The sequence below is a fragment of the Podarcis bocagei genome, assembly GCF_964188305.1.
Source record: "Podarcis bocagei genome assembly, chromosome: 16".
Lineage (NCBI taxonomy): Eukaryota > Metazoa > Chordata > Lepidosauria > Squamata > Lacertidae > Podarcis > Podarcis bocagei.
In genome coordinates this window covers 12,908,660-12,935,777 of record NC_138142.1, presented here as the reverse complement: position 1 = coordinate 12,935,777, position 27,118 = coordinate 12,908,660, and the positions used below count along the sequence as shown (strand labels likewise).

Below are 27,118 nucleotides of genomic sequence, written 5' to 3'. Positions count from 1 at the left end.
CAGGGGACGAACGGACCTGAACACCTGTCAGCTCTAGATTCCGACCAGGAAAGGAAGAGGATCCTGTTTGTTCAGCTATGCTGCTCACACAACTCTTTCCAACTGAAAAATGGGATTTCGACCCCTCAACCATTTCACTGCTCCGTTCATTTTTGTTATTTAAACCCAGCACTCTTTTTCATAATTCATTTCTGAAAATCGCATTTGCTTTGTATCTGTTGTGCTCACTTTACATTTTTTTTAAAAAAAGGTTTCTCTTCCTGCACAGCAACTATTGCATATTTATTATTATTTCCTGCCTCCCCAACAGGGGTGGAGGAAGGGGGGTGTAGTTGGGGCAGGTGTCACCACTGAGGGGGGTGACAAAATGTCGGGCGGCACTCGCCTGCAGCACACCTGAGCCATGCGTCTTTCCTGGGAGTGACGCAGTGGCTTGGGTGTCCGCAGGCTCTGCGCTGCCCCATATGTTCCGCCCGCCGCCTCACCCTCAGCTGTAGGGCGGCTGAGAGGGAGGAGGCAGGCAGACTCATCAGAGGCCCCGGCAGAATCCTGCCCCAGCTCACCCCGCCCCCGTGGTGGGCTGGCTCCACCTGCTGCCCCAGACGCCCAATCGGCTTGCACCGCCGCTGCTCCGCACCTCCCACTTCCAGTCTCTTTCTTTCCTAAAGTACAGTCCTGGCTCCCCCACAAAGAATCCTGGGATGTATAGCTTGTTAAGGATGCTGAGAGCTGTTCATAGAACCCCCATTATTCCCCTTACAGTACAGTACCCAGAGTGGTTCAGTGGCCAATCCCTTCCCCCAGGGAAATTCTGGGAATTGTTGCTGTCACGGTCTGGTGCACAGGTGATCGAAGTCCCGGCAGGGGACGTCAGGACCGGGGGCAAGATGGCGGGGTGGGAGCAGAAACGGGGGTCCAGAAGCCAGGAAGCCAAGAGTCCAAGGGTCAGAGAGCCGGGAGTCAAGAAGTCAAGGGTCCGAGGGTCAGGAAGCAAGGAGTCAAGGAGTCAAACGCAGCAAGGCAGGGAACGTGTTACTATGGCAAAGAGCCGAAGGGAAATGCTGGCCTTATATCCCTTCCCGGCTCTTGCCACCAGGTGCTGTGAGTTATCAATTGGCCTCACCTGTGCGGCCACGCCTTGCCTCTTCAGAACAAACTTAGAATGGCCCCAGTCCTGCAAAGTCCTATTGGTCACAGGGCCTGGCTCCTGCACACACACCTGACAGTTGCTCTGTGTGGAGAATAGGGTTCTCCTACCAACTCTCAATATTCGCTTGATGCAATGGTGCCTAACTTCTCTGCAGGCATCATCTAACCTCTGGAAGGGCTGTGGCTCAGTGGAGGAGGAGGTGCTCCTCATGGAGAAGGTCCCAGTTTCAGTTCCTGGAATCTCCAGGTACGGTTGGGAATGTCTGAAATCCTGAGAGCCGCTACCAGTCTGTGTGTCAGGAGTCCAAGTTCCCAGCTTGATAACACAGTAAGCGTAGATAATTAAAAAGGAGGATTTGCTGCAAAAACAAACAGATAGCTCCAGACGGCTCTAACAAAGCATCATTACTCAAGATGACCCTTCTCATGAGTCCTTCCGGCGTCGACAGAAGAAATTGAACTTACAACCCTTATATTTCTGGTTTTACTTCCTATCTATCAGCCCTCCCATTCGCCGACTCCTCAGACTTAGTGGGACAGCCCCAACCTCTTCCTGCTCCAAGAGGCTGTTATTCGCTACGGTGTGTGCTTCCGGTGAGCTTTGGCTGTGTTCAAGCCTGCTCTCAGCTACAGCCTTATCAGCCAGCCCATCAAGGTCAGGAGAAGCCGAAGTCTGCAGCTGCCGGTTTTCCTCTGTCTGACTAACATCAAAGCCTCCCTGTTCCGAGAGGCTGCTTTCTGCAGTTGGCTGCAAACCTTTCCTTGGAGCTGGCTCATTCATGGCACTGTGTGAGCAGAGCTGTGCTAGATGGCTCTATAAGGACGCTTTCCTATCTTCCTCCCTTCAAAACTTTGTGCAAACAAATCAGGACGAGTGCCCAAGAAACAGGCAATCTGAAAGTGGCCACTATATTTTTAGTTACTTATTGTGTTTATATCCCACCATTTTCCTCCTGCCAAGGAGCTCAGAATGGCATACACTGGTTCTCCTTTAATCCCCCAAACAACCCTGTGAGGTAGGTTAGGCTGAGAGACAGTCACTGGCCCAAGGTCACCCTGTCATGGTCGAGTGAGGATTCGAACCCAGGTCTCCCAGGTCCTAGCCCAACACTTTAACCATTACACCACACAAGCTCTCCAATGCATTTCAAGTCCCGAAATTTCATGTCTTGCCGACACCACCACAAAGTATCCACCCAATTTTCTGGAATATGAACGCTCTGGATATCTCATTATATTACAGATGCTAATGTCTTCCAAATCAGGGTCCATTCTGGGGCATACTAGACTGGGAATCTTTTCATCCTTTGCTCTAAATCCCTCTGCAGCAAAACTGTTTTGTGACAATAAACCCAGGGAGAATAACAGGAGGGAAAGGAATATTTTTCTGCTCTTTTCATGCACTTTTTGTGACTCTCTCTCTCTCTCTCTCCGCTCCCCACCCCACCCCCGAAAGAAAATCCACTGTGTTTAGAATGAAAATAAAATTCACACTTTGTATTCAGGCTTGCCTGTGGGCAAAGCAAATCTTTAAAGCCTGGCACTTAGACATAAGCATCCTGCAAAACTGGAGCATGCTGGTTTTAAATGAGCACTGGTGAGCTAGTGTTTTATCCAGCAACTGCCTTGGAAATGTGAATCCCGAGAGCTTTTTCGGGACGGATCTGCATTCCTAAAGTAGCTCACTATCTGTTGGAAGACATGGTCTCCCGTCAAAAAATAAAATAAAATAAATAAATAATTGGAAGATTAAATTCCTGCTTGGCTCGCTATGCAGATGTCACAGTTTCAAGAGCAAATTTCCAGGCGGAGTTGGGATGGCACTGCTATCTTACTGCTATTTGAGGTAACCAGAATATCCTGCCTTAGGCCATATCTGCACCATACATTTGACTCAGTTTCATACGATTTCAAGCAGCTACGGGAGCCGTAGTTTGTTAAGGGCAATAGAGACCCCTGTTTGCCTTGCAGAAAGACAACTTTCAAAGTGCTCACTGGAAGGACAGATCCTGAAGCTGAGGCTCCAATATTTTGGCCACCTCATGAGAAGAGAAGACTCCCTGGAAAAGACACTGATGTTGGGAAAGATGGAGGGCACAAGGAGAAGGGGACGACAGAGGACGAGATGGTTGGACAGTGTTCTCAAAGCGACCAACATGAGTTTGACCAAACTGCGGGAGGCAGTGGAGACAGGAGTGCCTGGCGTGCTCTGGTCCATGGGGTCACAAAGAGTTGGACACGACTAAATGACTAAACAACAACAACAGCAACAACAATCAATCAATCAATCAATCAGCTGATTCCCTGGTGGCCCGCTGGAATGCGGAGTTAACCAGGGCTATCGACTGTCTGGCTCCGAAGCGCCCTCTCCGATTGCATGGAGCCCGGACAGCCCCGTGGTTTTCTTCGGAGCTGAGGGCGATGAAACAATCGCTGAGACGGCTAGAGCGTCGGTGGCAGAAAACTCACTCCGAATCTGACCGGACACAGGTTAGAGCTCAACGTCGAGCCTACCAAGTGGCGATAGCGACGGCGAAGAAGACTTTCTTCACCGCCTCTATTGCATCTGCAGAAAATAGTAGCAGGAGACTCTTTCAGGTGGTCCGCAATTTAACGGAACCACCTTTACCACCGGGGCCTTGTAAAGACCCCAAGATCTCCTGCAACGATTTTGCAAAGTTTTTTGCAGATAAAATCACTCATATTCGGAAGGAGCTAGACACCACCGTGGGAGCAGGGCCGGGGCGGGAGAGTGCTAGAGCCCTGTCTGGTCAAGTTGCATGGAATCAATTTCAATCCGTTACCCCCGAGGATGTGGACAGGCTGCTTGGACGCGTGAAACCAACCACCTGTCTCCTTGATCCTTGCCCATCCTGGCTAATAAAAGCAAGCCGGGAAGGGCTGGGTGATGGGCTCTGCGGGGTGGTGAATGCTTCCCTCTGTGAGGGAACATTCCCAGATCCGCTGAAAGAGGCGGTCATTAAACCGCTTCTTAAAAAACCATCCTTAGACCCGGCCAGTATGGCCAACTATCACCCAGTCTCAAATCTTCCATTCTTGGGCAAGGTGATTGAGCGTGTGGTTGCTGAACAACTCCAGGCACGCCTGGAGGATGCGGACCATTTGGATCCCTTCCAATCAGGGTTCAGGCCTCATCATGGGACTGAAACTGCCTTGGTCGCACTGGTTGATGATCTCCGGCGAGCTAGGGACAAAGGTGAGAGTTGTTTCCTAGTTCTGCTGGATCTCTCAGCGGCCTTTGATACAATCGACCATAACATCCTTCTGGACCGTCTAGAGGGGTTGGGAGCTGGGGGCACTGTTATACAGTGGTTTCGCTCCTTCCTCCTGGGCCGTGTTCAGAAAGTGGTGGTGGGGGATGAGTGTTCAGACCCTTGGGCCCTCACTTGTGGGGTGCCTCAGGGTTCCGTCCTCTCCCCCATGCTTTTTAACATCTATATGAAACCGCTGGGAGAGATCATCAGGGGGTTTGGACTGGGTGTCCATCAATATGCAGATGATACCCAGCTCTACCTTTCTTTCAAATCAGAACCAGTGAAGGCGGTGAAAGTCCTGTGTGAGTGCCTGGAGGCGGTTGGAGGATGGATGGCGGCTAATGGATTGAAGTTGAATCCTGACAAGACAGAAGTACTGTTTTTGGGGGACAGGGGGCGGGCTGGTGTGGAGGACTCCCTGGTCCTGAATAGGGTAACTGTGCCCCTGAAGGACCAGGTGCGTAGCCTGGGAGTCATTTTGGACTCACAGCTGTCCATGGAGGCGCAGGTCAATTCTGTATCCAGGGCAGCTGTCTACCAACTCCACCTGGTACGCAGGCTGAGACCCTACCTGCCCGCGGACTGTCTGGCCAGAGTGGTGCATGCTCTAGTTCAGTGTTTCCCAACCGGTGTTCCCCGGCACACGAGTGTGCCGTGAGACACCGGCTGGTGTGCCGCGAGATGCCTGGAGGGAGGCGGGCGAGTCGGGCGGCGAGAGGCGGGGCGGGGGCGGCGAGGAGAGGCCGCGCCTCCTGCTGCTGCCTGGCGCTCCTCCTCGCAGCCGGCAGCGCTGCCTGGGCGCCTCCGCGCGACTCTGTCTCGCTGGGTTTGGTCTCCCAGCAGAGACGGGTCACACGCGCCCCTCCCTCCCTCCCTCAGCCTGCGCGGAGGCGGATTGAGCGCAGCTGAGAGGAGCTGCCGAGGGAAAAAACGTTCACTTTTGTGCGTCCCTCCCGGCGTGACGCTGCGCGCTGACGTCACGGGGCGGGGCTTTAATGGTGGTGTGCCGCGAGATTTTTTTTTAGTACACAGGTGTGCCGTTGCCCAAAAACGTTTGGGAAACACTGCTCTAGTTATCTCCCGCTTGGACTACTGCAATGCGCTCTACGTGGGGCTACCTTTGAAGGTGACTTGGAGACTACAGCTAATCCAGAATGCGGCAGCTAGACTGGTGACTGGGGGCGGCCGCCGAGACCACATAACACCGGTCTTGAAAGACCTACATTGGCTCCCAGTACGTTTCCGAGCACAATTCAAAGTGCTGGTGTTAACCTTTAAAGCCCTAAATGGCTTCGGCCCAGTATACCTGAAGGAGCGTCTCCACCCCCATCGTTCTGCCCGGACACTGAGGTCCAGCGCCGAGGGCCTTCTGGCGGTTCCCTCATTACGAGAAGCGAAGCTACAGGGAACCAGGCAGAGGGCCTTTTCGGTGGTGGCGCCCGCCCTGTGGAATGCCCTCCCATTGGATGTCAAGGTGATGGACAACTACCTGACATTCAGAAGACATCTTAAGGCGGCCCTATTCAGGGAAGCTTTTAATGTATGATATTTTAGTGTTTTTTGGTTTCTGTGGAAGCCGCCCAGAGTGGCTGGGGAAACCCAGCCAGATGGGCGGGGTACAAATAATAAATTATTATTAACATTATTATTATTATTATTATTATTATTATTATTATTATTATTATTATTATTATCAATCAATCCCTCTTCTCTGAAGACTCTGAAAACTGCAGGCCCTCCAAGTGTCCCTACTTTCCACAGACAGTCCCAGATTTACAGAAGCCATCCCAGTTTCTGATTTGATCCCAGAATGTCCCACTTTTCCTTAGGACGTCCCGATTTTCATTGGAGAAGCATTGGAGGGTATGGAGTCATGTGACCCCTGAGCCAAGGAAGTAAGCAACTATACAAGCTTTAGAAGACATGTGAAAGCAGCCCTGTATAGGGAAGTATTTAATATTTAATGTTTTAATATATGTTGGAAGCTGCCCAGAGTGGCTGGGGCAACCTAGCTAGATGGGTGGGGTATAAATAAAATAATGATAGATAATGATAATGATAATAGAACAGGGATGTCCAACAGGTCAATCACAATCTACTGGTCAATTGTGGGGCCCTGACCCCCCCCCCAAAAAAGGGCAACAAATTTGATGAATCTTCCCCCCAGAAAGCTCAACAACTCTGGTCAATCCAATGGTGTGGATCACTGCCAGGTTTTTATATAGTGGGAGTAGATTGCAGTCTCTTGGAAGTTGGAAGTGCCTGGAATAGAATATCCACCCACAATGAAGAGGCCTTTGTGGGGGCACCTGGTTGCACCCCCTCATAAATTTGCACCCGGGGCCATGCCCCACCCCCACCCCAACTATGCTACTGCCTTGACATGACCACATAACTCTTGTAAGGCTTGCTGTTCTTGAGCAATTCCTTTCGGCAGGGATGTGGCGGCAGAGCAGTTTCTTCTCCCTTCCTCTTTAGTTGTCTCTTATTTGAAGGACAAAGATAATTTTTCGCTGGCCAGAGAACTTCACTGTGGCACAAGATGGATTTGGGAACAGGGGAATCATCTCTGATACCAGAGCGGCTTAGATTTAAACTCCAAAACATGTTCTCCGCTTGCAAGGCTCAACTGGCTTCTTACCCAGGAAGTTGGAGAGGAGCCACTCCAACGAGATTTGCTTTGGTATCCAAAATAGGAGCCAAGCCCAGTTATTTGAATCACAGGACGTGTTAATTAATGAACTGTTGCCACTCAAGAGTCTGCTCATGGCTGAGTTTGGATTGTGATGTGGCAAAAGATCTTGATGGGGTTTTGTTTGTTTGTTTTGAACAGAACAGTGAGGGAGTTTGGGAATGGGGAGAAAATGGATTCCGTTCATGTTTAGAGGTGAATCTACCCCATTCACGCTTTTTAAAGCAATACAGTGGTACCTTGGTTTACATAGGCTTCAGGTTACAGACACTTCAGGTTACAGACTCCAATACCCCAGAAATATTACCTCGGGTTAAGAACTTTGCTTCAGGATGAGAACAGAAATCGTGTTCCGGTGGCGCGGCGGCAACAGGAGGCCCCTCCGGAACGAATTAAGTACTTAACCCGAGGTACCACTGTATATGAAACGAAATGCAGCTATCCTTCCAAATTCACACTTCTAGCAAACCTTGCAATTCATGGTGAGAAAAGTGTACATAAATTTGCAAGAAATGCAAAGCGTAGATTAGCCAACAGTTGCACAATGTGTAAGTGTGTCTGGCTGTTAACCACAAGGTTGGTGGTCCGAGCCCACACAGGGACAGCTGTGAGCAGATTCCTGCATTGAAGGGGATTGGACTAGGTAGCCCACAGGTACCTTCCTACTCTGCAATTTTATGATTCCATGTAAAATGCACATGTTAGGAAGAATAGCAAACAAAAATGCATTGTATTAGGGGAAATGTAAATATTAGAGTGTGCATATTAGGCAGAATTGCATGCAGAAATGTGTGTTTTCTTGTGAAATGCTGTAAAAGCACCTATATACCCTTGCTTTTGACACTTGAAATGTATATCTTTAGGACCCACTTTATTTCTGTGATTTTAAATTCTTTTAAACCATTTTAAATATTGTCTTTAATATTGTGTGGGACTTTAGGTTGAAGAGCGGGTTAATAATAATAATAATATGAAAAATTAGGAGAAATAGAAAGGCTGATTAGTTTTCATGAGGACTTTTTAAAAAATTGCATATGGATGTGGAAAATCTGCAGAACTGAGTTTAAAACAGGGAAAATGAGAAAATCAGGACTCAGCTAGATTGGTAAAGAAGTGTTTTATATGTGTGATATAACACTGTGACACCAGGTGGCGCTGTGGAGTCCCATCTTTCCCCACCGGATTTCCCTGTACAGTGGTACCTCTGGTTACAAACTTAATTCGTTCCGGAGGTCCGTTCTTAACCTGAAACCGTTCTTAACCTGAGGTACCAATTTAGCTAATGGGGCCTCCCACTGCCGCTGACACGATTTCTGTTCTCATCCTGAGGTAAAGTACTTAACTCGAGGTACTATTTCTGGGTTAGCGGAGTCTGTAACCTGAAATGTTTGTAACCGAGGTGTTTGTAACCCGAGGTACCACTGTATGTGTTTATAATGTGTTTAACTGAAACACTTCTAGAATTAGCCTCAGAGAAACTGAGACTGAGCAATTTGCCCATCCCTACAGTGTGTCCCTTTAAAAAAGAGGCTATTTTCTCCTTCAGTTTTGAGACCATCCAGTCTCTTATCCCTATTGCTTCCACTTTCCCCAGAAATTTAAGGTATTTATGAGCTATTGACCAGATGGTGGGTTTGTTGGGGAGAGGAGTCGTAAGTAGCACGACAAGATGTAAAAGAATGGGGCGGGCGTCTTTACCTTTATGAGTTGTTTAAAACAAGGGGTATTTGGGGGTACAGCAGCTTGTAACTGCAAAAATGGAAAACCCTGCATATTGTCTAATCTTATGCATTATCCCATCACCCCCAGATCTCAGTAGATCCTCTTAAGTGATTGATTTGTAGTGTGTGTTTTGATAAAACTCATCTCATCCACAGGCAGAGGCAGTTTTCTCAGTACAGTCGTACCTTGGTTTTTTAACAGCTTAGCTCTTGAACGTTTTGGCTCCTGAACACTGCAAACCCAGAAGTGACTGTTCCGGTTTGTGAACTAATTTTGGAAGCTGACTATCCAATGGGGCTTCCACGGCTTCCAATTGGCTGCAGGAGCTTCCTGCAGCCAATCAGAAGCCATGCTTGGGTTTCCGAATGTTTTGGAAGTCGAAAGGACACCCGGAACGGAATCCGTTCAAATTCCAAGGTACGACTGTATTGTTTGTAAATGTTTTCATCTGCGCTCTGTTTATGTTCTGGACGGTGCCGGATTCATGTATAAGCTAAACAAGCTATAGCTTAGGGCCCCACTCTCTTGGGGGCCCTAAAAAAAATTAAAGGAAAAAAATACTGGATGTACATTTCCAAAATATAAGATAAAAATAAATGAATAAAACCTACATACAGTTAGAGCTTAATAATTATTTCACTATTAATATACTTCTTCTTAAATGTATTTCACTATTAATATACTTCATCTTAAATGTATTTCACTATTAATATACTTCTTCTTAACTGTATTTCAGTTCAACAATTACTTTGATAAAACACATATTTTGTTATGTGCAAATGGCTTTAGATACCTATTAGGTCCATCAATTACCATACAGCATATATTCAACACAAAAAACAGCAAAATTTGTTGTTGACAAAGGACAGCTGGACATCCAAAGGGCTTCATTACCTTCAGTAGCTTAAGGCCTCATCAAACCTAAATCTGGCCTAGTTCTGGAACCAGTCCACACAATGCTGGTCTCCCCAGTTAGAGTTCAGTGACATGGGTGTAGACTGAAAAGACTCTTTGTTTGCCAGTCACTTGGCCAAATGCCTATCTTGTCAAGGGCATGTAAGTTATGGCTTATCCAAGTCTAGAATCACCAGGGACAGAATCCGCTGGAAACCTCCAGTGTAAAAGAGATGGAGTTAAGATAAGAGAGAGATATCAGGGAGAACATATCAGGTTGAGGGGATTTTTGGAATTCCATAAATTCCAGTGGTGGGACACAGATAGCTCAACTGTTCCCAACCTCAAATCTAAGCATTTGGACATCTAGGGAAATCAAAAATCCCTACCTTTCCTTTACAAAAAGAGAGAGAGTGATAGTAAATTTCCAGCATTTTAAAACAGTTTTTATTGCTTTCCTGCATTTGTAGAACTTGGGATATGAGGGAAATGTAGACACTATTACAGTGGTACCTCGGGTTAAGTACTTAATTTGTTCCGGAGGTCCGTTCTTAACCTGAAACTGTTCTTAACCTGAAGCACCACATTAGCTAATGGGGCCTCCCGCCCCCGCCGCCGCTGCCGTGTGATTTCTGTTCTCATCCTGAAGCAAAGGTCTTAATCTGAGGTACTATTTCTGGGTTAGCGGAGTCTGTGAGACATTGGACTGCTCTCCCCCCCCCCACCCAGCCCACTGTTTTGCCTAGAAAAATTTCCGTGGAAGCCCATACCTAGGGAAAAACCCTCAAAGCAGAAAATTATTTATAACTCAAGTACAGAAGGTTACTCTTTGTCAACATCTAGGGTGTAAGTAAGTTGGACTGAAAGTGTGTGGGGGGGGGATAATTGATTTTCCATGTTTTGCTTCTTACTACGCTTCTAGGTTTGTGAAATTACAATCATTCCCCTGAATGTACCAATCATGAATTCAGTTCCCTGCATGCCAACACTTAAATCTAAAATGGCAATGCCCATGTAAACGAAACAGGCTTCAGGAAGGGTGAACGCAGTGGGAAGGTAACACCAAGGTTCATTGAACTACAGAAAAACTTTGGGGCAGGAGAAGGGTGGCAAACAACTCAATGAGCATTGAGCAAGGGTTGGTGGCTGCAGAATTTTGAGTGCTGGTAGTAAAGGTAAAGGGACCCCTGACCATTAGGTCCAGTCGTGGCCGACTCTGGGGTTGCGGCGCTCATCTCGCTTTATTGGCCAATGGGAGCTGGCGTACAGCTTCTGGGTCATGTGGTAGCATGACTAAGCCGCTTCTGGAGAACCAGAGCAGTGCACGGAAATGTCGTTTACCTTCCCACCGGAGCGGTACCTATTTATCTACTTGCACTTTGAACATGCTTTCGAACTGCTAGGTTGGCAGGAGCAGGGACCAAGCAACGGGAGCTCACCCCGTCACAGGGATTCAAACCGCCAACCTTCTGATCTGCAAGTCCTAGGCTCTGTGGTTTAACCCACAGCATCACCCATGTCTCTTCTGAGTGCTGGACAGAGAAGAAAAATGGGAAACTGGAGGAAGGGGGTTGGAATGGAGTAGTCCGGAAATGGGCATGGCTGGCTTGGTGGCACCCTGAGCAGGCGTACTCCACATGCAACGTTTTGTTGCAGGTCTCACCCTTGATTCAGCTGTCATAGCCTTTGGCTTGTCCATCCATTTCAAAAAACAAACACAGCTGGAAAGGTTTGTTTTCTTGCTGGTACCTGAGCACAGCTTTTTTTATGCTTTGCAGCTATAACGAGGGAGAGAGAGAATAACCCTTCTGTGTTGTATGTTCAGATTCCCCCAGGGACTCTCGGGAGCTGGATCTTTAGTCCAGAGATAAATTGGAGGAGAGGTCCCAGGGGAATAACTCAGGGATATTGGAGACACATTGTCAAATTAGAGTCGGCTAAATCAACACAAGTTCTTAGGTGGATATTTCTCCTAGGCACCTACTGGGGGCAGAAAGGAAATATCAGCCGTGTGTATGCAATGGGTTGTCAATTGTGGAATAACAGGCCAGAAAAAGGGGAAAATCCCACTCACTTTCAACCCTCTAGATCAGGGGCTGGCAAGGCTTACCTTGCCTGGGCCTGTTCACTGCCATGGAGTCCCCTCTGTGGGCCAGATCACGGTCATGCGTGAACATGCGTGCCCACGATTTCCGGCGGCGGCATCTGCGCAGATGCGATTTTCAGTGCCAGGAAGCGAGTCCCCGCCCTACGCTGCACCAGTTTAGTGCAGCGAGCGGGAACTCACTGAGTGGGTGGCTTGGTTCGGGAGTGGCTCGTGGGCCGGTAAAACGACCCCCATGGACCTCTTGTGGCCCGTGAGCCTTAGGTTGCAGACCCCTGCTCTAGATGTTGCTCGGCAACAGCTCCCATCAGTCCCAGCAAACATAGTCAATGGCCGGGGATTGTGGGAGTTGTAGTTCAGCAACCTCTGTGGAACCACAGATTCCCCACACCTGTCCTACTTGCATACGTAGCATTTTTACACTGAAATACAGGACGATCCTGTATTATACAGGATGTCAGGCAACCCTATCCGAGGGCTATCTATTAGAAGGCAGGAAAGGCCCAGGCGATATTTCTCAAAGCTGCTCTGAGAGAAGCACAAGGGCTGCGTTCAGCCATGTATTAACCCCTCATAAGAACACGGAAATCAACACCGTCTGACCAATTCAGCAAAGAGGGCTTTTATGCCATTTTAACAATCTGCAGTGTCTCCGCTAATGGAAGAGCAGTGCAATTGGCGCTCAACTGTTTCTGATGGACTGGAATGATGGATGCAGCCGACCTGCTGAACTCATTCCCCACAAAACCCAGAGGGCTGCAAGAGGTCATAGGTTCCTCTCCAGGAATTGCAGCACAGAGCAGAGAAAGCAACGGAGGAAATGTGAAGGAGGAGTCGAGTGTCACCTTTTGGAAAGCTGCTTCTGAAAGGGAAGGGTAGTTTTTAAAAAAATGACGATGAAAATAATAATCAAGGAGGAGGTGGAAATAACCCTCTTTCCTTCTCCATTACAGGAAGGCTAATGCCTCGTGCGTTTTTGCCACACAAACCGCCCCCGAGGATCAGAAAGAGCAGTTTGTCATTTTGACAAGAAATATGTCTCTCGGGGCTCCTTCAGCACCTCGGCTCACTTAAGAGTTTGTTTTTCTCTCCTTGTGCTCCGGCTAGACAGACAGGGTGCAAAAGGAATGAGCTCAATCATAATGTAGCATCAAAGCAAAGTATGTATGCATTGATCTCGGGAGATAAGAACATAAGCAGAGCCCATTGGATCAGGCCAACGGCCCATCGAGTCCAGCATCTTGTTCTCATGGCGGTCAACCAGTACGTTTTCGAGCACAATTCAAAGTGTTGGTGCTGACCTTTAAAGCCCTAAACGGCCTTGGTCCTGTATACCTGAAGGAGCGTCTCCACCCCCATCATTCAGCCGGACACTGAGATCCAGCACCGAGGGCCTTCTGGCAGTTCCCTCACCACGAGAAGTGAGGTTACAGGGAACCAGGCAGAGGGCCTTCTTGGTAGTGGCGCCTACCCTGTGGAACGCCCTCCCTTCAGATGTGAAGGAAATAAGCAGCTATCTTATCTTTAAAATACAGTGGTACCTCGGGTTAAGTACTTAATTCGTTCCGGAGGTCTGTTCTTAACCTGAAACTGTTCTTAACCTGAAGCACCACTTTAGCTAATGGGGCCTCCTGCTGCTGCCACGCTGCCAGAGCATGATTTCTGTTCTCATCCTGAAGCAAAGTTCTTAATATGAAGCACTATTTCTGGGTTAGCGGAGGCTGTAACCTGAAGTGTATGTAACCCGAGGTACCACTGTACATCTGAAGGCAGCCCTGTTTAGGGAAGTTTTTAATACTTAATGCTGTATTGTTTTTAACACTTGATTGGGAACCGCCTAGAGTGGCTGGGGAAACTCAGCCAGATGGGTGGGGTATAAACAAATTATTATTATTATTATTATTATCATCATCATTATTATTATTATTATTATTATTATTATTATTATTATTATTATTATCACCAGATTCTCACGGGAAGCGTGCAAACAAGAGCCGAGCCGAAGAACTTAGTGGTGCTTCTGTTACCAATGGTAATACCAAACAAGGAAATAAATAAAGAGAAACATACTTACTCTACTCTATATCTCTGAAGAGGATATACTTAGGGGGCAAGTCTGTGATGAGCTGCAACAGGATGAGCAGCTCAGGGGCAGCGGATCTCTGGCTCAACTAGCATTAAGTCTCCAAACCCAGCTCAGCTGGAGCTACCACATTGCAACATGCTCAGCAAGCTGGGGTTAGTGCAAGTCCCCCAAAAGGGCTATTTTGAAGGCATGGTGAGGGCAGATTTAGCCTGGATCTGAAGTCAGTTCAGCTCGGACACATGACCTGGCAACCCAGCAAAGAAGACTGTTTCACAGGCTCGTTTCCCCTCTGTTGTGCTTAGGTAAAGCTGCACACCACTGCTTGATGGGGTCTGGCTCTAACGTCACTTCACACCAGTTTAATTTACACAGGCCTGCTTTAGGGCAGTTTCTTGGCATAGGATTGCTCCCTTGGTCTAGCTCAGGGGTCTGCAACCCGCGGCTCCAGAGCCGAATGTGGCTCTTTTACACCTTTGCCGCGGCTCCGGGGCGGATACTAGCGAGGGGAGGAGGCACATTGTGCGCCCCGACACTCCCCACTGTGGCGGGCGCTGTACTGGCTGTGATGTCGCATGGGGGCGGTGCATGTGTTAGTCACGCACCATCCCGACATCACCTTCCCGCCCGCTGTCAGATCGCGGCTCCGGAGATATATTTGTTTTAAATGTTGCAATGGTTTAGCGGCTCCCAGTTTTTTTCCCTTTGGAAATGGGTCCAAGTGGCTCTTTTTGTCATAAAGGTTGCAGACCCCTGGTCTAGCTAAAAAGGTAAAGGACCCCTGGATAGTTAAGTCCAGTCAAAGGCGACTATGGGGTTGCAGCGCTCACCTCGCTTTCAGGCTGAGGGAGCCGGCGTTTGTCCACAGACAGCTTTCCAGGTCATGTGCCTAGCATGAATAAACCACTTCTGGTGCAGCGGAACACCGTGACGGAAACCAGAGCGCACAGAAACGTTGTTTAGCTTCCCGCCGCAGTGGTACCTATTTATCTACTTTCACTTTGATGTGCAAGGTTGGGTAGGAGCTGGGACAGAGCAACAGGAGTTCACCCCGTCGTGGGGATTCAAACCGCCGACTTTCCGATTCACAGGCCCAAGAGGCTCAGTGGTTTAAACCATAGCGCCACCCGTATCCCTTTTACCAGGGGTCAGCAACCTAAGGCCCATGGGCCAGAAGCAGCCTGCAGAGTTAGTTTGACCGGCCCACGAGCTGCCCCCGAACTCAGTTGCCCGCTCGCACAATGCGCTAAACCGGCGCAGGGACTCACTTCCTCAGTGCCGGAAATCTCGGGCCCACACACGCAGGACCGATCCCACCCAGGAAAGATAAACCTTACTGACCCCTTCTTTTACAGTGGTACCTCGGGTTAAGAAATTCGTTCTGGACGTCTGTTCTTAACCTGAAACTATTCTTAACCTGAGGTACCACTTTAGCTAATGGGGCCTCCCGCCGCCACTGCAACGCCGCCACGCAATTTCTGTTCTCATCCTAAAGCAAAGTTCTTAACCCAAGGTACTATTTCTGGGTTAGCAGAGTCTGTAACCTGAAGCGTCTGTAACCCGAGGTACCATTCATTGTACCTTCCCTTGGTCTATGCTAGGTTAAGGATCTAAACAAGCACAGCCCCTATCACAGCAGTTTGTTTTGTTATTGCCTTCCTGGAACAGGTATCTCATAAGCTAGAAGTATCTAAAGGACAGAGCCTTAATGATAGATATACATTTTTCCCCTATATGACATGATTTTATTTCTTATATGAATATGGAGGCACACGGTTGCTCCGCGCCACCAGGATATGCAAATGTCTGGCTCATCTAAGACTTTGCAGAACCTTTATTCTCAATAATGGATGGAACTCGCAGGTGGAGAAGACTTTCATTTCTACATATCTTTGTTATTTCGCAAAGGGAATCTTTGTATGAGCCAATACTTTATTATTCCTTTGCAGCGGAGCCACTCCTTTGTACTTTCATCCTTCCAGGCTGTGACACTCTAAGGTTTACATTTTTTTTATCCGTAGTTTTCTCTCTTTTTGTTGTGCTTGCACTTCTTGGCAAAATCAATAAAATATTTAATTTTTTAAAAATTGTTTACTTAGAACTTAAACCCCTCATTTGGCAGCAGCTGGGGGGTGGGCGGGAAGAAGGATACAGACTTAACTGCTACCTTGCCTCCTAAATCTGTAAGCTGAATTAAGGAGCCGTGCTGATGATAATTTAGAATGCAACCTTGATCCGGGAAGAAAAACAAGACTCTCTTTTTTTGCTTCCTTTCCTGCGTTAATAACATAAGATTCAAAATGCAGGCTCAGCATTGCTGGAGCAAATGCCCTGAGTCTCTCTGGATCAACAGAATCTTTGCAAATAAAACACACCTCACATTTGAGACGCATTTAAGACCCTCCTTACCTGCCGCTCGTGGCATTCCAGAAACACCTCAAAGAGCTTTCGCTTTTCCCAAAGCACCTTCGGAACATATGAGCAAGAGACGCCGCAAGAGACTGGTTGGGATTACGAAATGCCGGTGACTACTACAATCTCCTAACAGGGAATTTTCCCCTACCTTTCTCCACCTGCCGCTGACATCATGCCTGCCAACAGACATGTGTAAAAACAAAAAACAAAAAAAAGCACACCCTACCAAATGAATCGTTTGCAAATTCTTTCCTTTGTCAGTCATGTTTCACCCTTTGCCCCGTCTAGTCTAGGAATCAAAGTGAAGCCGATGTGAGGGTGGCTCTATGACCCAGCGTCCAGCGCACACTCTTGCAGATTCTGAAATCCACATTCTGAGGCCTCCAGCATGCAGGGTAATTATTATTATTATTATTATTTAATTATACCCGCCCATCTAGCTGGGTCTCCCCAGCCACTCTGGGCAGCTCCCGACGGAATATTAAAAATAGAATCAAACATTTAAAACTTCCCTAAACAGGGCTGCCTTCAGATGTCTTCTAAAAGTCAGATAGTTGTTTATGTCTTTGACATCTGATGGGCGGGCGTTCCACAGGGCGGGCGCCACCACTGAGAAGGCCCTCTGCCTGGTTCCCTGTAACCTCACTTCTCACAGTGAGGGAACTGCCAGAAGGACCTCAGAGCTGGACTTCAGTGTCTGGGCTGAATGACAGGGGGTGGAGACGCTCTTTCATGTATACTGGGCTGAAGCTGTTTAGGGCTTTAAAGGTAATCACCAACACTTTGAATGGTGCTTGGAAATGTAACAGGAGCCAATGTATGCTTTCCCCCTGCACAGTTCCTCCAGCTCAATTTGCCCCTCCACCACAGCTGCTATCAGCAGCAGAGAGGAAAGCCTAAGAGACACAATAAGGGGTCCTGGGTGTTGTTTTTCCTCCTCTCCTCTTAAACCAGGGGGATGGAGCAGGGTTGGGTAGGATTGACACCCAATCCACCGGAGCCTACCTCTGATCTAAATCTCTACCCAACCGCCTTTTTGCTTTCAGCCAGCCAGCAAAGATCCCCTGCCTCGTGTGCAATTTAGCCCTGAGTAGCTTGTTCTGAACTTCATTGCTTCTGCAGCGCTCAAGTTACGTTTTTGGCCCCAGATAACAAGAGTTTGACAGATAAGGTTAAGAACAGGCCCGTGCTTGTGCCTAAGGAACCAATCTAAATTCTCGTCTCCAAGAGCTGCGCTGGGTCACTCAATATGTTCTTTCAGTATTAAACCGGACAGTAAAAGATAACAGCAACAAGCCTCCCTAGAAAAGGAGGAAATTAGGAGCTGGGAGTCAAGAAATCCATCACAAAGTGTTCGCTCAGGTTGCTGGAGTGGAAATCATGCTCCTCTCAATTGGATCAGTGTTTGTTTCATCTGTGTGTGTGTGTGTGTGTGTGTGTGTGTGTGTGTGTGTGTGTGTGAGAGAGAGAGAGAGAGAGAGAGAGAGAGAGAGAGAGAGATGTAGTTGTATTCCAAGCTAAGCTGGAAAGCCAGATCGAGGCAAGAATGCTTTTCATTCGAGAATAAACTAAAGTCTTATCAAAGAGGCACTGCAGAGGTGCCCTACAGGAATTTTAAAATCATGGAGTGAGAAACCTCAGAGCTGGAGGGGTGGGGAGATCATAGATGTGCCCCCGCCCAGGTCTCTCTACCTGGCCCTTGAAATTATCCCTAGGCCACACCCCAAGTGTCCCCCCTCCGGCCTGGAATGTGTCCTTAACTGTGATCATGCCACTTGCTTGCCAGGATGGAGGGCAGAGAGGGGTGTGTTGAAGCTAGATGACTCCACAAAGGCAAATAACGTATTTTTTGCTCTATAAGACTCACTTTTTCCCTCCTAAAAAGTAAGGGGAAATGTGTGTGTGTCTTATGGAGTGAATGCAGGCTGTGCTTTTACTGCACAGCAATCCCTCTTGCTGTTCTGGCTTCTGAGATTCAGAATATGTTTTTTCTTGTTTTCCTCCTCCAAAAACTAGGTGCGTCTTGTGGTCTGGTGCGTCTTATAGAGCGAAAAATACGGGTAATTACATTCATGGCTCTATCCACCAATGGCATGAGGCCCTCACGAGGTTGCCCACAAGGGAATGTGGCCCTTCTCCTACCCCACAGTTTTACACCCCCTCAACAATAAGCATTCTATTCCCACTGAGCATGCTCTGTGAAGTCTTCACTGAACCATGGGGAGGTGTGTGTGCTTCCGAGAGTTTTGTTCTCTAAGGTGCTTTTGTACTTCTTCAGACTCCACCCCACAGATAACAGGCGCATCTGCCAATTCAAGTGTCTCTCAGTTTCTCGTTTCCCCCAGCTTTACGTTTAACCCCCCACATTACCACACCAGTAAGCAATTCGATTCATTTTTAAAATCCTCGCGAAAATTCACCTGCAACTTTATCATGGGATATTAACGTCTGCATGCAATACACAAGTTCTGCAAAGCAATTCCCCTAGTGAGATGGATTTGTATGCACGCTTTACCCTGCTATAGGTAACGCTTCACATGTTACTTGGGCTGGGGAACCCCATTGTGAAATTCGGAGAAGTGCAAATGTCAAAGGATGGCTGCATTTCCGCTCACACCCTGTTTCTGAAAGTGTGAAATGGGGAGGTTCACTTATAAAAACAAAACTGAATTGAATTTTCTCCCCTCCCCACACCATCCCACAAGTCTGACAACAATTCCCTCCTGTGGATGGTGCAGTTTCAACTAAACGAGCAACAGCATTCACAACCTGAATGTTGGAAATACACAACGCACTTTAGCCAGTGCTATTTTTCTAGACAAAGGTCTGTATAGTTAAAGTTAAAGCTATGGTTTTCCCAGTAGTGATGTATGGAAGAGAGAGCTGGACCATAAAGAAGGCTGATCACTGAAGAATTGATGCTTCTGAATTATGGTGCTGGAGGAGACTCTTGAGAGTCCCATGGACTGCAAGAAGATCAAACCTCTCCATTCTGAAGGAAATGAGCCCTGAGTGCTCACTGGAAGGACAGATCCTGAAGCTGAGGCTCCAATACTTTGGCCACCTCATGAGAAGAGAAGACTCCCTGGAAAAGACCCTGATGTTGGGAAAGATGGAGGGCACAAGGAGAAGGGGACAACAGAGGACAAGATGGTTGGACAGTGTTCTCAAAGTTAGCAGCATGAGTTTGACCAAACTGCGGGAGGCAGTGGAAGACAGGAGTGCCTGGCATGCTCTGGTCCATGGGGTCACGAAGAGTCAGACACGACAAACGACAACAAATTTTTCTAGAGAAAGAGGTGCTGGAACTCAACATGAATGCCCCTCCTCATTCTCTTGGAACAGCAATGGTGCCCACCTGAGAGGTGCCAGAACTGAGTTCCAGTGAGTTCCCGCTGGGAAAAAGCCCAGACTTTAGCTAACATAGGAACAGAAGAAGCTGCTTTATACCGAGTCAGAGCCATAGTCCATCTAGCTCAGTATTGCATCTCACTGACTGGCAGCAACTCTCCAGAGTTTCAGCAGGGCTCACTTACAGCCCCACATAATAATATGTGGCTTCCAGCAAAATATTAAAATACAATAATTCATCAAATATTAAAAGCTTCCCTAAACAGGGCTGCCTTCAGATGTCTTCTAAAAGTTGGATAGTTGTTTATTCCCTTCACATCTGATGGGAGGGTGTTCCACAGGGCGGGCACCACTCCCGAGAAGGCCCTCTGCCTGGTTCCCTGTAACTTGGCTTCTTGCAGTGAGGAAACTGCCAGAAGGCCCTTGGCGCTGGACCTCAGATGATGTATCACTCAGCCACGACCCTTTCCTATGCAACTCTGAAGGTTATTTCCACAGATATCCATGTTTGCACACACTTCCCCCAGATGCACACATTTTGGGGTTGTAAAAAATGTGAAGGAGTGTGCATTTCGAAGGATAGCTGTGTTTCTATTCAGACATAGTTTCGAGAAGAACAAACTAGGTAGGTTTCCATAAAAATGCATGCTGAACCAAAGTTTCCCCATCACTTCCACCATTAGCTCAAAGTACGGCAGCACAGCCCAAGCCGTTCACGCTTCTTTCAAACTTGCATTCCAGACTTCCTGTGCTAGAACTAACATGCTGCTTTATAGTATGTCAGGTGCTTGGTCCACCTGGCTCTATCTTGCAGTACACTGATTGGCAGCAGCCCTCCAGCATTTCAAGCAAAGATCCCACCCAACCCTACATATTGATCCCGAGACCCACCGCATACAGTGCTGGATTTACGTATAAGCTAAACAAGTTATGGCTTAGGGCCCCACTCTCTTGGGAGGCCCCCAAAAATGTAAAGGGGAAAAAACCTGGATGTACATTTCCAAAATATAAGATAAAAAACAAATAAAATAAAACATACATACAGCAACAGTGTTTTGTGTTGTGTAGGCTCCTATGATGTAAATAATGGGCCCTGCCTGCTAGCCTGCTCCCTAAAATATCACTGGTCTGCTGATTTCTATATATTGGGTGCCTACATTCTGCATGGGACTCGGGTGGCGCTGTGGGTTAAACCACAGAGCCTAGGACTTGCTGATCAGAAGGTTGGTGGTTCGAATTCCCGCGCCGGGGTGAGCTCCCGTTGCTCGGTCCCTGCTCCTGCAGTTCAAAAGCATGTCAAGGTGCAAGTAGATAAATAGGTACCACTCCGGCAGGAAGGTAAACGGCATTTCCGTGCGCTGCTCTGGTTTGCCAGAAGCGGCTTAGTCCTGCTGGCCACATGACCCAGAAGCTGTACATCGGCTCCCTCAGCCAATAAAGTGAGATGAGCGCCGCAACCCCAGAGTCGGCCACGACTGGACCTAATGGTCAGGGGTCCTTTTACCTTTACTTTTACATTCTGCATGTGAAAATGGCTTTAGATAAAAACAGCGACAATTTGCTGTTGACAAAGGACAGCTGGACATATAAAGGGCCCCATTACCTTCAGTATCTTAGGGCCTCATCAAACCTAAATCCGGCCCTCTCTGCATGCAAAGCTGATGTTCTACCACTGAGCTACATCTCCTTCCCTGAGGCTAGACTTGTCTGAACGGGAGCTTCAACATAAACAAGCTTGACCTTCTCTGAGATGCCCCCCCCCCTTTGCCGCTTCTGTAAACTTCCTTCACCGAGCATGTAGGTTAGCACCGCAGCGTGCTATCTGGGGCTCGAATTCTTTCACTAAGGGCCTGTGGCCTTTCACCTTTCCTTTTAAGAAGGGGCTGGTTATCAAAACAGAACAGCAGTCAAGTCCAGATACGCAGCCCCTTAAGTTGGGGTGAATCATCAACAGGTTGGGACAGAACAAGGAAGAGAAAACAAGCAGTGGGATAGGAGTTGGATGGGATTACGAAAGCCAGGAATGCGGGGGAGGGGGGTGCAAAGGAGAAAAGAATAAGTTAAACATGCATGTGTTTCCTGGTAGGGTTGCCAGAGGAAGACTATGAGACTGAAAGGGCTTTCAAACTGCTGCTGTTTTCAGGTGGGGTTCAATCGCATACGGTGGTACCTTGGGTTAAGAACTTAATTCATTCTGTAGGTCTGTTCTTAACCTGAAACTGTTCTTAACCTGAGGTACCATTTTAGCTAATGGGGCCTCCCGCTACCGCCGTGCCGCCGCTGCACGATTTCTGTTCTCATCCTGAAGCAAAGCTCTTAACCCTAGGTACCATTTCTGGGTTAGCGGAGTCTGTAACCTGAAGCATCTGTAACCTGAGGTACCACTGTACTGGCAAATTCAGGTGGAACAATTGCAGTTGATTGCAAGGTCCTGAACCCACATAGAGAACATTTTGCAATGGAAAGTGACTGGAAAATACAGTGCAAAGTATGGTATAAGGCTTAATTTGACACAACATCATCTGACCTCCCTGCAAAGAAATCAGAAGGAACGCTCCCAAAATAGCCAACGTCATCTAATATCCCTACAAACAAATTAGGGCGGGTGCTCAGTAAACAAGTCGACCTCATCTAATCTCCCTGCAAACAGATTAGGATGAGCGCTCGACGGATAGCCAACGTCGTCTGATCTCTTTGCAAGCAAATTTGGACGAATGATGAATACACAGATTATTTGGAAGCATCCTTCGGGAGCACAGAACCCCCATCTCAAACCTACGCAGCCCATAAGGAAATCCGAAAGGATAACTGGTCATTCTGTTTAAGATTATGAACAAGAACCTTGAAACAGATCCATTGTCAGTATTATAGAAACAGAGACCTGCTCCTGCTGTAACAGGACAAACCTGCTCTCCACAATCTAGCACTGTCATTCTTTATCTGTTATTATCTTTCAAGACACGTCAAACCTCATGGGCATATTTAATTTGTACACATTCTCTCTCTCTTTCTCTCTCTGGATCCATAATATTTTGCAGAGTGCTGCAGTTTGTCCAAGTGCGTTAAGCCTGCTTGGTCTGTTGGCTGGACGAAAAGCCCCTTTTTGCTGACTTTATGAAATCATTTCAACAGCTATCGTTGGGCAACTAATAATTTCCACAGTTAAAGTGCTCCTGGATGTAGGGATATAATAAACCTGTAACTGCAGCTTAGCAAACATTTCAGTGCACAGTCTGCATGCAGATTTCACAGAGAAAGAGTGATAGCCCGCGGGAAGCTGGATTCCATTGAAATCAACAGATTAAGTCCGTTGGATATAGACACTGAATTATATCCACTGGATATCACAGACAGATCACACACAAAAGAAAATGGTATCTTTACAACATGAGCATACTAAATTGGGTTGTAGCCACCTGAATTCTACACATTGAGTAGACCCACTGGAATGAATGGATCTAAGTTAAGCACACTCGTTAATTCCAGTGGGTCTACTCTACTGGATACAACCCAGGATTAGTATTTTTCCAGAATGTTTTAATTGTAGCCCATTTTCCCCCCACCCTGCATCCTACTTTTGAGAAACTTTTGTTGAAAAACAGCATATGAAACATTCTAAATACATAAATGCTTGTAAATATCTTTTCAGTTAAACAGGAGATCTTACAGTAACAAAAGACGCACGGATGCATGCAATGTGTCAGAACTGTCTGGGAAACAATAATAGTAATAACTGTTAAATATTTATATATTGCCATTTCCCTGATGGCTCAAAACGTTTCAACACTCAGTAATTTTCTTTTACAAAGCTCATATGAAAATCTCATATTGCTGATGGGGGTGGGAGGGAGACTGGGGTTGTGATTTAGTGGGTTCTGGAGTGAGCTAGCATTTGAATTCAGGATCTTCAACTCAGTGCTTATAATACGCTTAAAAACTGCTAGGCCAGGAAAGGGAAAGACTTTGACTAGTGGATGGTACAACCCACCTGTCATCATTATGACATCAAGTGACTGACATGTGGGCTGCCCCACCCACCTGTCAAAATCCCTTGTGCAGCACCGGAAAGCCAACTAGTTGTCAAACATTTCGGAACCATAGGGCAAGAGCTTCGCTACTGCCCAAGCATAGGAGTGGCAAACCTATTTTCTTCGTCTGCATGGCCAAGTTTCCCAATGTGCCAATCCAGTGGCATCTCAACCTGCCCCACATCACGTATGACATCAGCTGTGGGGCAGGTGGACATGGTTTTGGGAAAACAGTCTTGCGAGCCATACTGGAACCAGGTCGAAAGTTCCTGCACCCCTGCCCTAGGCTATTTATTTATTTGGTACATAAATTTCCTACCCTTCACCGAAGGCATACTATGAGGGAATGATTAGCTGCTTGTGCGTAAAAGCGTACTCCCTCAGAGTTTGTGCGGCTCCACAAACCTCTGTGCGTGACAGAGCTCCTCAGACATGTCTGCTCTAGTCACTCGTAGAGTCTGACAGTGGCTGCCGGCGGAAGCGCTTCCAGCAAAGAAGCTCCTTGACGGAAACGCGTCTCCTGGATTCACGGCGTGACAGTTTCCGGCGAGGCGTGGGTCTCCCCACGGGCGCCTCAGATACCTCACCACTGTTCTCACTGGAAGCGTCTCTGAGCCCTCCCTCCTGCTCGCATTCCCTCAGAGATTCACTCCTCCCCCTGCTGGTTCCTGCCTCAGCTGTTGAGTCTCTTTCTTCCTCCCTGAGCCCCTCCGCCTGTTCCTCCGATGGCAGTTCCCTGACATCCACCTCCCCTCCAGGGCCCCCCTCACCCCCTCCCATTTCCTCTCCTCTGGGAGATGAAGGGTAAAAACCCCGAAAAGAATCTTCTTCATCTTCAGACGTCTCGAACAATTCCCTCCATCGATCGCCGTCCTGGCTCGCTGAATCCTCCTCCTCCTCGGAATCTGTGAACCCCTCCAACTCCTCTTCTTCGTCGGTGGTGGCAAAGTATTTCCTCCGGAACCTCGCTACGGGCTGAGGTTTACGTGGGAACCTCTGATGAAAAGTTTCTATTAAAACTTCGTCATTGACATCCTCTGCCCTAACCCAGGTGTTTTCCGACTCCGGTTCCCCTTCCCACATTACCAAATACTCTACTTGATCTCCCTTCCACCTGGAATCGAGGATCTCCGCAACCTGGTAGCTGTGTTCCTTCTCCTCCATTGCTGGCCCCCTAGTGACCCTCCCTTCTCTGTCTCCTTTATACGGTGACAGCAACGACCTGTGGAAAACTGGGTGCAGCTTCATGTGGTTCGGTAACCGGAGTCTGAAAGCCACTGGGTTGACCTGCTGCGTGACTTCAAATGGACCCAGCCTTTTGGGTCTTAACTTCTTACAACCCCCTTTGAATGGTAACCCTTTGGTTGACAGCCACACCTGGTCCCCCACCCTAATGGTTTCACCTTCCCTTCTGTTTTTGTCTGCCTGCCTCTTATATTCCTCCTTAGCCCTGTTTAAGTTAAGTTGGAGCTGGCGATGGATCGCTTCCATTTCTTCAACGAACTGTTCTGCAGCTGGAACGCTCCAGTTCTCCCCTTCCCCCCCTGGGAAGGCTCGGGGATGGCACCCGTGATTAGCCAAAAAGGGGCTCATTCCCGTGGACACGTTCTCTGCATTGTTGTAGGCAAATTCTGCCAACGCCAGCTTCTCCACCCAATCATTTTCTCTGTCATTCACATAACACCTCAAATACTGCTGGAGGACACCATTAGCTCTTTCCGCCTGCCCGTTGGTTTCTGGATGACGGGCAGTTGAGAAATTAACTTCAACATGCAGTAAGCTCATGAGCTTCCTCCAGAACCTGGAAGTAAATTGTTTCCCTCGGTCTGAAACCACCCTCAAGGGGGCGCCATGCAACCTAAACACATTTTCTACAAACAATTTAGCGGTTTCTTCTGCTGTGACCGCATGTGAGCAGGCTATGAAATGGGCCATTTTAGTTAACAGATCTACCACAACCATGATGGCTGTTTTCCCTCTAGACCTCGGCAGATCAGTCATGAAATCTATTGCCACTGTTTCCCATGGTCTTTCAGGTGTGGGTAGTGGTTCTAATAAACCTGCCGGTGCCCGCCTCTCCCCCTTGGCTCGTTGGCATTGGTCACACCCTCTCACATACTCCCGCACATCTTCCCTGACCTTGGGCCACCAAAATTCCCTGGTAACCAGCCACATGGTTTTGTGTTGCCCAAAATGCCCTGCTGTGGGGCTATCGTGCAGTTGCTTGAGTACCTTCTCCCTTAATTCCCCTTCAGGTATATATAACGCTCCCTTGTAGTACAACGCCCCGTTTCTCTCCTCAAAACCCCCGGGTTTGTCTCCCTCCCTCCTGAGACCCCTGAGTTTGTCCTGGGCGTATTCATCATGCACTGTTTCCTCTACCAATTCCCTTTGCCCCACCAATACCGCCCCACACACCCAGCGGTCTTCTGGAATGACATGTGTCTCTTCGGGTGCCCCCTCCCCCTCCAAATATTCGGGTTTGCGTGAGAGAGCGTCCGCCCTAACGTTCTCTGGGCCTGGCACGTAACATATCTCAAAGTTAAATTTGGAGAACTCCTGGGCCCATCTCAACTGCCGTTGGTTGAGCACTCGCGCAGTTCTCCAGTACTCTAGATTCTTATGGTCCGTGCACACTTGCACCTTATGTTGTGCCCCAATTAGCAGGTGCCTCCATCTCCGGAAAGCCTCATGAATAGCAAGAAGCTCCCGGTCGTACACCGTGTAGTTCCTCTCGGATTTGTTCAGCTTTCGTGAAAAGAAGGCACACGGTCGCCACTCTGACTCCTCCTTCTCCGTCTGCAGAAGAAGCACCGCCCCTATGGCTCTGTCAGATGCGTCTGTTTCGACCCTCAGCCTTTTTTGTAAATCCACATGCAGAAGTTGTTCTTCAGAGGAGAAGGCCCTTTTCAGTTCCTCAAACGCTCGTCCCGCCTCCGCCGTCCAAACAAACTTCTTTTTACTGCTGAGACTGTCCGTAATGGGCGCCGTCAGGTGGGCGAAGTTTCGGATGAACTTACGATAAAAGTTCCCAAACCCTAGGAACCTCTGCACATCCTTCTTGGTTTTGGGTGTTTTCCATTCCAGCACTGCCTGAACCTTGCCGGGATCCATGGCCAATCCCTTGTCTGACAGGAGGTACCCCAGGAATTCCACCTCCTTGGTATGAAACTGACACTTCTCCAGTTTCACCCACAGCCTGTTGGCTCGCAGCCTGCTCAACACTTCTCTGACGTCTCTCACATGTTGCTCCTCATTCTCCGAATACACCAACACATCATCTAGGAAGGCGACGCAATTCTTGTAGAGCAAAGGACCCAGTACGTGGTTCATAAACGCTTGAAAACACGCTGAGCCTGCTTGTAATCCAAAAGGCATAACGAGATATTCAAATGCCCCCAAAGG

At 48.0% G+C, this 27,118-nt stretch overlaps 1 protein-coding gene across 13 annotated transcripts in view; it reads right to left on the bottom strand.

Annotated features, from left to right (window-relative positions):
- Positions 1-27,118, bottom strand: part of ARVCF (ARVCF delta catenin family member) — a 615,179-nt gene that overhangs the window by 179,412 nt on the left and 408,649 nt on the right. The window contains exon 1 of one of the 13 annotated variants that reach the window (XM_081174760.1): positions 16,329-16,347. The exons of the other annotated variants lie outside the window; for them this stretch is intronic. The gene's annotated coding sequence lies outside the window, so the exon portion shown is untranslated. Of the gene's footprint in view, positions 1-16,328; positions 16,348-27,118 lie in introns of those variants that run through there. 13 annotated transcript variants of the gene reach the window in all.